Source organism: Mytilus californianus, unplaced genomic scaffold, assembly GCF_021869535.1.
Source record: "Mytilus californianus isolate M0D057914Y unplaced genomic scaffold, xbMytCali1.0.p SCAF_7, whole genome shotgun sequence".
Classification (NCBI taxonomy): domain Eukaryota; kingdom Metazoa; phylum Mollusca; class Bivalvia; order Mytilida; family Mytilidae; genus Mytilus; species Mytilus californianus.
The window spans coordinates 21480910-21492962 of record NW_026262723.1 but is presented as its reverse complement, the minus strand read 5'-3'; the positions used below and the strand labels follow the sequence as shown (position 1 = coordinate 21492962).

The 12053-nt window shown below is 33.3% G+C and overlaps 1 protein-coding gene across 1 annotated transcript in view; it reads right to left on the bottom strand.

Annotated features, from left to right (window-relative positions):
- Positions 1-971: 971 nt before the first annotated feature.
- Positions 972-12053, bottom strand: part of LOC127709811 (uncharacterized) — a 28628-nt gene continuing 17546 nt past the window's right edge. Inside the window, exon 9 of the mRNA XM_052215466.1 lies at positions 972-1612. The gene's annotated coding sequence lies outside the window, so the exon portion shown is untranslated. The remainder of the gene's footprint in view (positions 1613-12053) is intronic.

Sequence of the window (12053 nt, the reverse complement as noted above, 5' to 3'; positions counted from 1 at the left end):
AGTAGTTTAGCGGTAAATACATTGTCTGAATCACGTGACAATTGACAACAGGTAAAACCAAAAAAATATAATAATACACAATAATCCATCTAAGTAATCACAAATTTTCATAAAATGTTAAGCATTTGAAGCGGAAAACGTCTTCATGGAATAAACATATTAAGAATCAAGTTTAATGGTGTCTAAAACCACAATAGCTTTGATCTTACAAACAAAGCTAAAAAAATAATCCCAGGTTCTATTAGGTACTACATGTTTTATAAGACAAAAACATCCTCTTTTCCCCAAATGTGACCTCTCGAATTAGGCTTATCACCGGGATTTCACTTACATAAGCAACACGACGGGTGCCACATGTGGAGCAGGATCTGCATAACCTTTCGGAGCACCTGAGATCACCCCTAGTTTTGTTTTAAAGGGGTTCGTGTTGCTCTTGCTTTAGTTTTAAGTGTTGTTTTCATTGTACTTTTTAATTTTTCTATGTCTGTGGTGTTTATACCGGTATACATATCAAGTTTCAGGGTTAGAAAATTTACAATACCGATGGTTTAGGAATTTGATGAAGTCTTAGGGTTAGATAAGAGTCGATTACCCAAACGCTATTGTGTAAAACCTTATCACTTGATATAGCTTATCAACGTATTTTATAGGAGTAACATGACGGATGTCAAATGTGGTGTAGGATCTTCTTACCATTCCAGAGCACCTGAAATCACTCTCGGTTTATTATGGATGGGGTTGGGGGAGGGGTCATGTTGCTCAGTCTTTGGTTTTATACGTTGTGTTTTGTATACTGTTGTATGTCTTTAGGTCGTTTTCCGGTTTTTGACATGACACTGTCAGTTTTTTTCCCCCGAGTAATGAGTTTGAATGTCCCTTTGGTATTTTTTGGATCTCTCCCAATTAAAGTAAGAAACAAGTAACATACGGATGACTGGAAAGCCAAATAAAAAAATATAGACAAACAGACAAAAAGATAAATTTTCATTATTCACTTCCTTCAAACCATAATTCAAATAACACATTTGAACATAACAAAAAAACATACATTTGTCATTTGTCATTTGTCAGAATCACTAAATTGTATGCATCACAAAACAATATACAAATTACAGACATTGTAAGAACCACTCTTTAGATTTATGAGAAACTTACTTTATAATTTTTCTCAGAATCAGTCCAACTATTAAAATTTGGACAATAGTACATGTATCTCGTAAATTGGTATATAACTAATCATCATTATGACATGATTTTAGTGTTTAATTTTTTCGTAACATACTGTGCATACATATACTTTCATATACATTCACGTCTTCATATCTTCCTGTCACAATTTCGCTCCACCACCTCTAAATTTATTCAATGCGCATCTAAACTACTTTGTCATATTCATATTCATCTGAGTATATGTTTTATTAACAAACTGATACTTGAACAGATAACAAGTACGCAATTTAAATTGAATACATCTTGGCATCCGTTTAACTTAAATAGCGTAAAATAATACCATTCTAACACACTAATATCATGTTTACTGAAGCTATCGTTAAATCACGAGACATTTTACATTCATTCATAAATAAGAAACAATTTATTCAAGGGCAAGTACCTTTTTTACTATATATATATAAAACAAGTGTGGACACAGATGAATGTGGATAGTATGTTTGGATGTTTGACAGTGTTTTATATGACAAAAGGAGTTCTATGTTTTTCCTATATGGTGTTATTAACTGTGTTGCACGATGACAACCAACCTGAGCATGAGGAGTGTTGTTTATTTAATATTTAGATTTTATGTTCAAGAGGGCATGGAAGAGACACTAATTGCATTAATGACCAAATGATTATGATAGAATATTTTCCACATCTTTGATTTTGGATAAATTTTGTAGCTAGGAGAGCAACACATAATAGGTTCCTTTTTTCATGTGATTTTTTTTTAAATGGGAGATGATATCTGAGAACATGATATCAGGAGGTTGTAATTCAGTGGTTGTCTTTTGTCTATTTGTTACATAATATTTGTTTTTCGTTTATTTTGTGTACATAAATAACATAAATGACTATGCGTTATGGGCTTTGCTCATTGTTGAAGGCTGTACGGTGACCCTTAGTTGTTAATTTCTGTGTCATTTTGGTCTGTTGTGGAGAATTGTCTCATTGGCAATCATACCACATCTTTTTTATATGTATTTGCTCACTATTTGTATGGTTCTATTTATATTACTTTGTGGTGGATTGTCAGTATCATTAGTAAAATATTTTGTTAAAATGTCGTTATTGTTTCTCAGATTAGAAGACATTTATTGGTTTTTAGTAATGAAAATGCCTGACATGATGCTTGGGGCTAGATGAGCTAGAAAGTAAACTTCTGTGTTGTTTTTTATCAATTCTTTGATAACATCTCCTCCAAAGCTGGCCGAAGCAAAAAAAAGTTTTGCCCAATATGAAAACAATATCAACAAAAAAACCTTTGTGAGCATGCTTCAAAGACTAATAACTGCTCCAAAAGTAATCTGATAGAATTTCAAGCATGTCAAGAGGGTATTATGAAAATCTACTTAATATGTCTAAATATCAAAAAAGTTATAGTATTCAATATGAAAAAGGTATTGCAAAATTATTCTCTTTTCAATTTTTTTTGTTATATGGATACAAATATAAGTGATACCAATACAGTATTTGTTGTGGTATGAAAGTGTAGTAATTAACATTTACTGTAAAAATGTTAATTCACACAAATTAAGAAATAAACAAATGAATGAAAAATGTTGAACATGTACAATGAAATATAGTTTTAGAAATCAATAAGGTCAGATAGGCCTTATAATTTTTTTTTTTTTTTTTTTAACATACTGAATGACCATTTACACTCAGGACCGAGTCATCAGTAGGCAGTACAGATGTATTAAAACAACCTAGCATCATATTGCTAGTAGCGAGTGTAGCATTGTCAGGTAAATTTGTTCTTTTTTTAAAATTTGGTTAAAGGACAAAAAATGTTTGGTTCAAATCATAATAAAATGCTTTTATCTCCTTATTACTTACATTGTATATAGAATGGATACTACCCTGACAAATCCTTGTACATGAGAGTTGTCTGTCAAATCTTCATTTCACAAAGAATGAATTGCATAACAATGAACTGAGCTCAAAGCAAAGCACTTTAATAATACACTTAGACAAAGAGCTCAATCCAGTGATATACTTTGTACTACAGGTCCTTCATGAACATCCTATCTACCAAAACCATATCTCACAAACATGCCATACTACATGTACATGGTTCGATCAGAAGTCCTGAAAAAGATATGCATTTTATTATCATATTTTAATTATACATACACAGGTTAAAAGTTATATACTCCAATGGCAGTCTTTCCTGCTAAAATGTCATGTGTAGAATGTGATATACCATTTTTGGGTCTATATGGGTACTGTCCTTTATATTCATTAGGTCATTTTGACACAACAAAATATAAAGAAAATGTTAACTTTGATCTGGAAATTGAGTTCTTTTTCGCAAAATAAACCCACGAAAACTAAACTTTGAATGCAAAAGACCCCTAAATGGCTAACAGATATTGCTATAAAGAATAGTCCATGATGATTATTGTTATTAAAGAGTTCATGAAATGTACACTCGTCTGATTCTGTCAGTGGAATGGACTAGAATGAGATAAGTTATATAAACATAAAGGTTTTTTCAACAGTTGTGGTGTAAATTAAATCAGTTTTATTTTATGGTTGACATATTTAAGTATATATGTAGACCATTTGCTTTTCAACACATTGATATTTTACAATATCGATTATCTATTTATTGTTATATTGTTGGTATTTTTCACCTTCCTAAAACAGTTTTAACGCAACATGAACACAAGCTTAATAGATCTTGATAGGGTGTCCTCACATATTTTGACGTTGCTGAAAAATTTTGGTTGACATATGTATCCTCTTCTCATCGTTTTTCGTGCTATTAAGAATGCATACTGTCGTCACAATTTCCATTGAAAAGGCATGCATAGTACAAATTCATATGACGAACGAAAACATATGATCTGACCATATAAATGTACATGTACAAATGTATGTATAGGTTATCAGCTTTTCTACACATATTAGCCAGTAAGCCGCAATGAACCCATTATGGCGAGTGAGCGCAGCTAATGAGCTAAAATGAATCAAATTGTGTCCTCAGTGGGGGATATTTTAAGGGATCTATATGAAGAAAACCTGATCATCTGTTTATCGTTCTATTACTGGCTTTTTCACCTCCCTAACTTGGCCTAAGACAGTTTTTACAGACGAAAGCAAGCTTGATAACTACTCCTCACACACATGTATAGATTATCGGCTTTTCTACACGAGTCATGAATATCGTAAAATGTTAGCCAGTGAGCAGGCCCGCAATGAACCTTTTTAGCGAGTGAGCCCAGCTTATGAGCTAAAATGAATCAAATTGTGTACTCAGTCACAGTTGGTGATATTTTAAGGTATCTACACAAGGAAAACCTGCTTATATAAATCTCAGTGGCGGATCCACAACTTTTCATAAAAGGGGGGTGGCCGCTGACTGACCTAAGGGTTGCCCCCTCCCGTCATGCTTCCCCAGTGGCGGATCCGGGGGGACGGTTCCGAGGGTTGGAACCCCCCCTTTTTTGGACGATCAATGCATTTGAATGGGGACACATAGTTGGAACACCCCCCACCCTTTGTCCCGAGTTGGGAACCCCCCCTTTTATAAAAAGGCTGGATCCGCCCCTGCTTCCCTATAAAATCAACCAAATTTTCCCCACCCCCTGGATCCGTCTATGTAACTGTTTATCGTTCTGCGTAATACTGGCTTTTTCACCTCCCTTACTTGGCCCTAGACAGTTGCTTATCTGTTTATCGTTCTGTCACTGGCTTTTTTTAGACTAGAGACTTCATGTGTACAAACCTGACGTCAAACTCGTGTACTATAAAAGAAGAGACAAATAATTTCACATTAAATCCTGACTGTAACATTACATCTAAAGATAATTACAATCCAAAGTAAATTATATTACGATGTCAATGGACTAAATTCCCGCGCAAATGTCATCACTGGGATAGACCAAAACGAATTTTAGGTTTATGTATCATTCACATTCCGATCAATTTACTCAGTTAAATAAAATATATGTGTTAACTATTTTTATATTGGCTTTGAATTTAGTTAATCTATCAGAAAAAAGGATTTATTTCTCGCAGATAGCCCTCAATACTATACACCAACTCGACACTAAAGCAATAAAACCCTAAAACATAATAGTATATGGAATCGTCCAAACGGATTACCTAATATTGATATAGGTGAAATATGTAGATTCAGAATTGTGTACACAGAAATAAGATCAGAAATAAAGCCCTATGTAAGGTGAAAACAATAACACAACTGTATAAAATCATTGTTTATTAAATTTGCTTGCAGAAGAACCATGAAGTTAAAATTTATAACGACTACGTTTATCCTGTCAACCCCTTTTCTTCATTGCATCAAGGCTTCCGTTGCTTTACATCGAGCAGCAATTCAACCAATCGGGGAATGTTAAGTTGGGACATACCTCTATTTTTGGAAGCGTGATCTTTACATCGAGGCTTGTGTTGCTTTACACCGAGGTCACAGTAGTTCGACCAATCGGGGAATGTTTATTTGGGGCATGTGACCTATTGAACTGCAGGTTTTATAATATTTTAATCGAAATTGTAGAAAAATGAAATGTTGTTAGTACATACAAAACAGAAAATGATGAATACTTTTAGTAAAAGATAAATTGGATCCGGGTTCTGTGTATTCACATCATTTGTACAACTCTCCTTACTGATGCCATTTTTTGGAATTTCTGTGACCTAAATGGTTCGCGAAAATTAATATTTTATTATATATATAGTAAATATTAATTTTCGCGAACCATTTAGGTCACGGAAATTCCATTTTTTGCCATCAGTAAGGAGAGTTGTACAAATAATTTGAATACACAGAACCCCGATCCAATTCATCTTTTGCTAAAAATATTTATCATTTTCTGTTTTATATCTCCTCACATCATTCCATTTTTCTCTAATTTCGATTAAAATATGCCAAAACCTGCAGTAAAAATAGATGTATGCCCCAAATAAACATTCCCCGATTGGTTGAACTACTATGGCGTCGATGTAATGCAACGAAAGCCTCGATGTAAAGCAACGCAAGCCTCGATGTAAAGCACACGCTTCCCAAGAGTAAGGAGAGTTGTACAAATAATGTGAATTCACAGACCCCCGATCCAATTTATCTTTTGCTAAAAGTGTTCATCATTTTTTGTTCTGTATCTACCAACAACATTCCAATTTTCTATAATCCCGATTTAAACATGTCGAAACCTGCAGTAAAAATAGATGTATGCCCCAAGTAAACATTCCCCGATTGGTTGAAAAGCTGTGGCCTTGATCTAAAGCAACGCAAGTACACGCAAAAATTTCCGTTGAAATGTTGAACTTCGACCCCGAGCCGATTCACATAGAGATTTTCTTGCGCTCAAATGTAATTCTAAGTGAAATATACTGGTAAAGTAAAATTATGTTCTTTTACAGAAATATTTACACATTTTATTATTAATGTATTGTCATGCTTTTGCATATTTACGCTGAGCTTTAGTTAAATATAATTCTATACAAATTTTGTTACGTCAAGCATTAAGAGTAAGAATATATTTCGCGCCAAAACAAGAAAATAATCTGTGTCACCAAATAAGTTTATCAGCATCTTTCTGAAATTTTCCAACAGAAAATAGCGTTATTTATAGAGAAATTTTGGTGAGTATTACTTATTAATGTTAAGGTTCTCCAGAGGTGGCTCTCTACACCTTCTTGGCGGTCAATTTAATCCCATTTATCAATTATCCCCGATGGCGATGACACCCAGTCGATTTGTGTCATGAGTGAAAATCTTTATCTATTTGATGAAATAACTTCTTCATTAACTGTACATGCAATATTTTTGTAGTTTTTGATAACCGTGCACATTCCCATTGCATGTCCGCAAGATAAATGGGTTATGCATTTGTGAATTGTGTAAGTACAGTAATATTGTGTGATAAAAATTTGTGACGGTCAGTGCGTGATCACGTGACATTATTATTTGTAAACAAACGGGCTCCCCATGTAACACGTGTCGGAACTATCCATACAAGGTGCAATCAATCTTTTATTTCACTATTTGATGATATTTCTGTGTCTGTTTGTAGGTTTTGCATATCAGATCATCGACAGATGTCATAGTATAGTTTCATAGGTAAAAAAGTACCATGATTGTTCCTGTTCAGTAGTTGTGAATTTTTTTTATAGAATTAGAAGGTAATTCTGCATTAGTCATTATTTGAATTAAGTCTGAAATAAAATGACTCAACTCTCTGTGTAATTTTTCCCCAATTTTTGATACATGCATAATTTAATGAGCATTTGCTTCCCATGAATCCAGTCGCCTCCACTTCGGACAGGCAAATATCATCTATCTGATATGGGACCAGCTGAAGTCCCACTGCCCTAGCTGGTATCGCAAAACAGTCGTTCTAGGTTAGAGTAATCTCCGACTACAAAACTCAAATCCAATGACAAAAATGCCCTTATCTTAAATTGAAAGCATTGGAAAAGTAAACTGTAAACTATAATTTTTACAATGACCACAATTTGTTTTAGTTCAATGTACATGTAATAATATGCGGGATAATACATGAACTTAATACTGCTTCAAGGTTATACAGGTTTGTCAATGTAAAAATAAAATGATTTGTTTGCTAACTTAGGGAGCTATCATTTGATTTTTAGGGGGGGGGTCTAGGATGAAATTTGAAAAAAAGGCAGGATGAGACAATATGAAAAAAAAGGCAGGATGACAATTTATGTAAACAAGTCGGGAAAAACTAATAGAAAAAAAGGCAGGACAAAAAAAGAGTGAAAAATAAAAAGGCAGGACAGATTACATCTCGAACTTCAAAAAAAGTGCAGGAAAAAAAAATTTCATCCTAGCCCCCCCCCCCCCCCCCTTTTTCCCCCCATAAAAATGGAAAGGAAGCTCCCTTATCGTGTTTCCTTCAGAGGGTGTTGGCCTGGAATGGTACTCTGCAGTTTTCATACACCTGTTCATGAGAAATATTATGGTATGCCTTTGTCCGTCTGTCTGCCCTGATCTGTCTGTTTCTAGCATGTTGTTCACTAACTCAGTAATATTATCACCAATTTGCATGAAACTCTGGTGAATTGATTATATCTACTGACGTGAGCTCCCTTTTAGATTTTTAGGAATTTATAATATACATTTTCAAAATGTGAGGTTTTATTCATAAAAAAAGGGGGATTTTCATGTTAATGCCCATTAACTCTAAAAATGCTTTGTTCACCAACTCTTCAACGCTTTCACCAATTTGCATGAAACTGTTGTGAATTGATTATTTTATAAATTTTAGGTTTCCCGTTTCAGAGTTATATGGGATTGTATTTATGTATTGATGTGAGCTCCCTTTAGATTGTTTTGGAATTTTAGAATTTACATTATCCAGTTACAATGTAAGGGGTTTTATTCATTCAAAAAGGGGGATTTCCATGTTTTCGGACATTAACTCGAAAATGCTTTAAGCAGTTGTTATTTGTCATGAAACTTTGGTTAATTGTTTATATATATCTATTGATGCAAGCTCCCTTTCAATTTAATAAATTGTGGGATTTTATTCGTAAAAAAGGATGGCTTTCCCAGTTTGCAGATTAAATTCAAAAGTTTGTACATGCACTTCTCTGGCATGTTTCAGTAAATGTGTAAATTATAACTGACATAACTAACTTTGACAATGACCACATATTTTTAAGTTCAATGTACAAGAAATATACAAGGTAATGCATGTAGACTCGATACTGCTGCAAGGTTATACAGGGTTGTCAATGAAAAAAAAAATAAATTTGTTTGCCAACTTTAGTGTTACTTTCAGAAGGTTTTGGTGTGGTATGACACCCTGTCATTTTTATACGCCCGTTTACGGGACGTACTATGGTATACCGTTGTCCGTCATCAACATATCGGACATTTACTCAAAACCGCTTTAACCAATTTGCATAAAACTTTGGTGAATTGTTTATATCTATTGACATGAGCTCCCTTTCGTTTTTTATAAATTTTAGATTTTACGTTTCTGAGTTATGGGGTTTTATTCATTAAAAAAAGGGGGATTTTCCAGTTTTCGGACAATAAAAGCTTTCACCAACTTGCAAGAAATTGTGGTGAATTGTTTATATCTATTGACATGAGTTCCCTTTCGATTTTTATATATTTTAGATTTTACATTTAACTTTTCTGAGTTGCAGGGTTTTATTTATGATAAGGGGGGATTTTCCAGTTACGGACAAAAATCAAAAATGCTTTCAGCAGTTCGTATGAAACTTTGGTGAATTGTTTATATCTATATTGATGTAAGCTCCGTTTAAAATTTTATAAATTTTACATTTTACATTTCTGAGTTATGGGGTTTTATTCATTAAAAAAGGGGTGATTTTCCAGTTTTGGGCCATATAGCTCAAAAATGCTGTCAGCAATTCTCATGAAACTTAAGTGAATTGTTTATATCTATTGTTGCAAGCTCCCTTTACAGTTTCATAAATTTCTAATATGACTGGGAATTAATTGAACTTTATTTGTTTATAGTCTGACGACAGATTTACTATGTATTGCGCAACAGCACAGTGTATTGCACAACAGCAAGAAATCTTTATTTTCATCACGTTCTAATGAAGTAACAAGCTTATTTTGCCGAAAGTTAGAATGATATGATCTACAATTGAGTAACAAGTACCAGAAGTGATAAAAAAATTGTCTTTATGAAAATAACATGCAACCAACTTTAAAATCAATGCTTTAACCTCCTAAAGAAAATAAATTGTTTACGTCTTTGAATTTCTTTACTTTGAGTTTCAAATGAAAAATTGCTGTTTCATCGACTTGGTAAATGTTGAATATTGCCGATGACGAAAGCGACTGAAAGCGAGTATTGTAAACAACAGGGCGACTAGATTTCGCTTTTGAAGGTCGGTCAAAGCGAAGTGGCGACCGGGAAAGCGACTTTGTTGCCCCAGTAGCATGGTAACGTGAGCCCTGCACAATGCTTATTACTTTAAAACACAGTCCTGTAATATTTTTTATTCTACTTTGAATATTGCCTGCTTATTTCAGCAACTATTCTTGCAAAACAATCCTCTATTTACCCTAGGTGTTGCACTCAGTATTGTTGATTATATTTATATGTATATGTAGTAAAGTGAATGCAACCCCCTTTTTGAAGGTAAGTAACAGTTAACAAACTTTATCACTTATCAGTAGTTTAGAATGGTTTAAAAAAAGATCTAATAGATGTTACATGCATTTTGCCTTCCTCTCAAAAAGTTTGCATGTGTTTTAAAGTGGTTATTTAGCAATGTAAATTTTTCCCTCAGTATTAACATTAATTTGGAAGTAAGTTAAATGATTTCAGTTAACCAAATAATTTGGAAGTAAGTTAAAGGATTTCAGTTAACCAAAATTATTTCACGCCTAATTTATATAAACAAATCCCACGTCGATATATAACATGTACAACAATCAAACATCAACCCACACCAAACTGGATGTAATTGAAAGACATCTAGAGGTCAATATACAGTCTCGGACAAAATGAGGAAAAATATAGCGAATTTTTGAGAAGTATTATTGCACAATATATTTGCAATATTTAAAATGCATAGTTTAAAATCTTTTGAGTTTTAGGTACCATTTTAGGAAACTGGGATTTCATTGCAGCTAGTCTATTAGATAACATTTTATAGTTTTGAATGTTTCTTCATCAGTTAACTAAAATTAGGTGGAGGTATGTTCTTATTTCTGACAGAGGGGTACTCAACCTATATCAATTTGTGCATGAAGCGATTGATAGTTGCTTGATACTGAATAATTTTACCACAAATTTGTGAAAGTTTTAACCGGTGTATATACTTAAAATATGTTAATAAAGTTCATGTCTTTTTCAGGACTTCTGATCCAACCATGTAGTATGGCATGTTTGTGAGATATGGTTTTGGCCAGTAGGATGTTCATGAAGGACCTGTAGTACAAAGTATATCACTGGATTGAGCTCATTGTCTAAGTTTATTATTAAAGTGCTTTGCTTTGAGCTCAGTTCATTGTTATGCAATTCATTCTTTGTGAAATAAAGATTTGACTGACAACTCTCATGTACAAGGAATTGTCAAAGTAGTATCCATTCTATGAACAATGTAAGTAATAGGGAGATAAAAGCATTTTATTTAGATTTGAACCAAACATTTTTTGTCCATTAGCCAAACTAAATAAAAGAAGCACAAATTCACCAAACAATGCTACTGGCGCTACCAGCAATATGATGCTAAGTTCTTTTGTTACACTTTATTATGCCCCAGCCGTATCGGAGGGGGCATTAAGTTTTACCCTTGTCTGTACGTACGTACGTCCCAAAATTGGTTTCCGTTCTCTAACTTTAGTTTGCCTCAACCAAATGTTATGAAAATTGTACACAATGCTTATTACCACAAAACACAGAGCAAGTTTGAATTTTTGTGGCGTCACTTTTACCATTCTAGAGTTATGCCCCTTTACAAATGTAAAATTGCTGAATTTATCATTTCCGTTCTCTAACTTTAGTTTGCCTCAACCAATGTTATGAAACTTATACACAATGCTTATTGCCACAAAACACAGATCCAGTTTGAATTTTGGTTTTGTAACTTTTACCGTTCTAGAGTTATGCCCCTTAAGAAATGGAAAAATTTCAAAATTTTTATTTTCTTCTAAATATCAAGTAATTTTTTAATTGGAGTTATCTTCCTTTGTCCATGATTATAGTTGAATCAGCTACAATCAATGCTTTATACAATGCAATGTTTAATTTTGACTTCCACTGATAAAACACAAATCAAGTTGAATTTGGATAGTGTCACTTTAATCATTATTGAGTTATGCCCTTTATAAATTGAAAGATTGCAAAATTTTT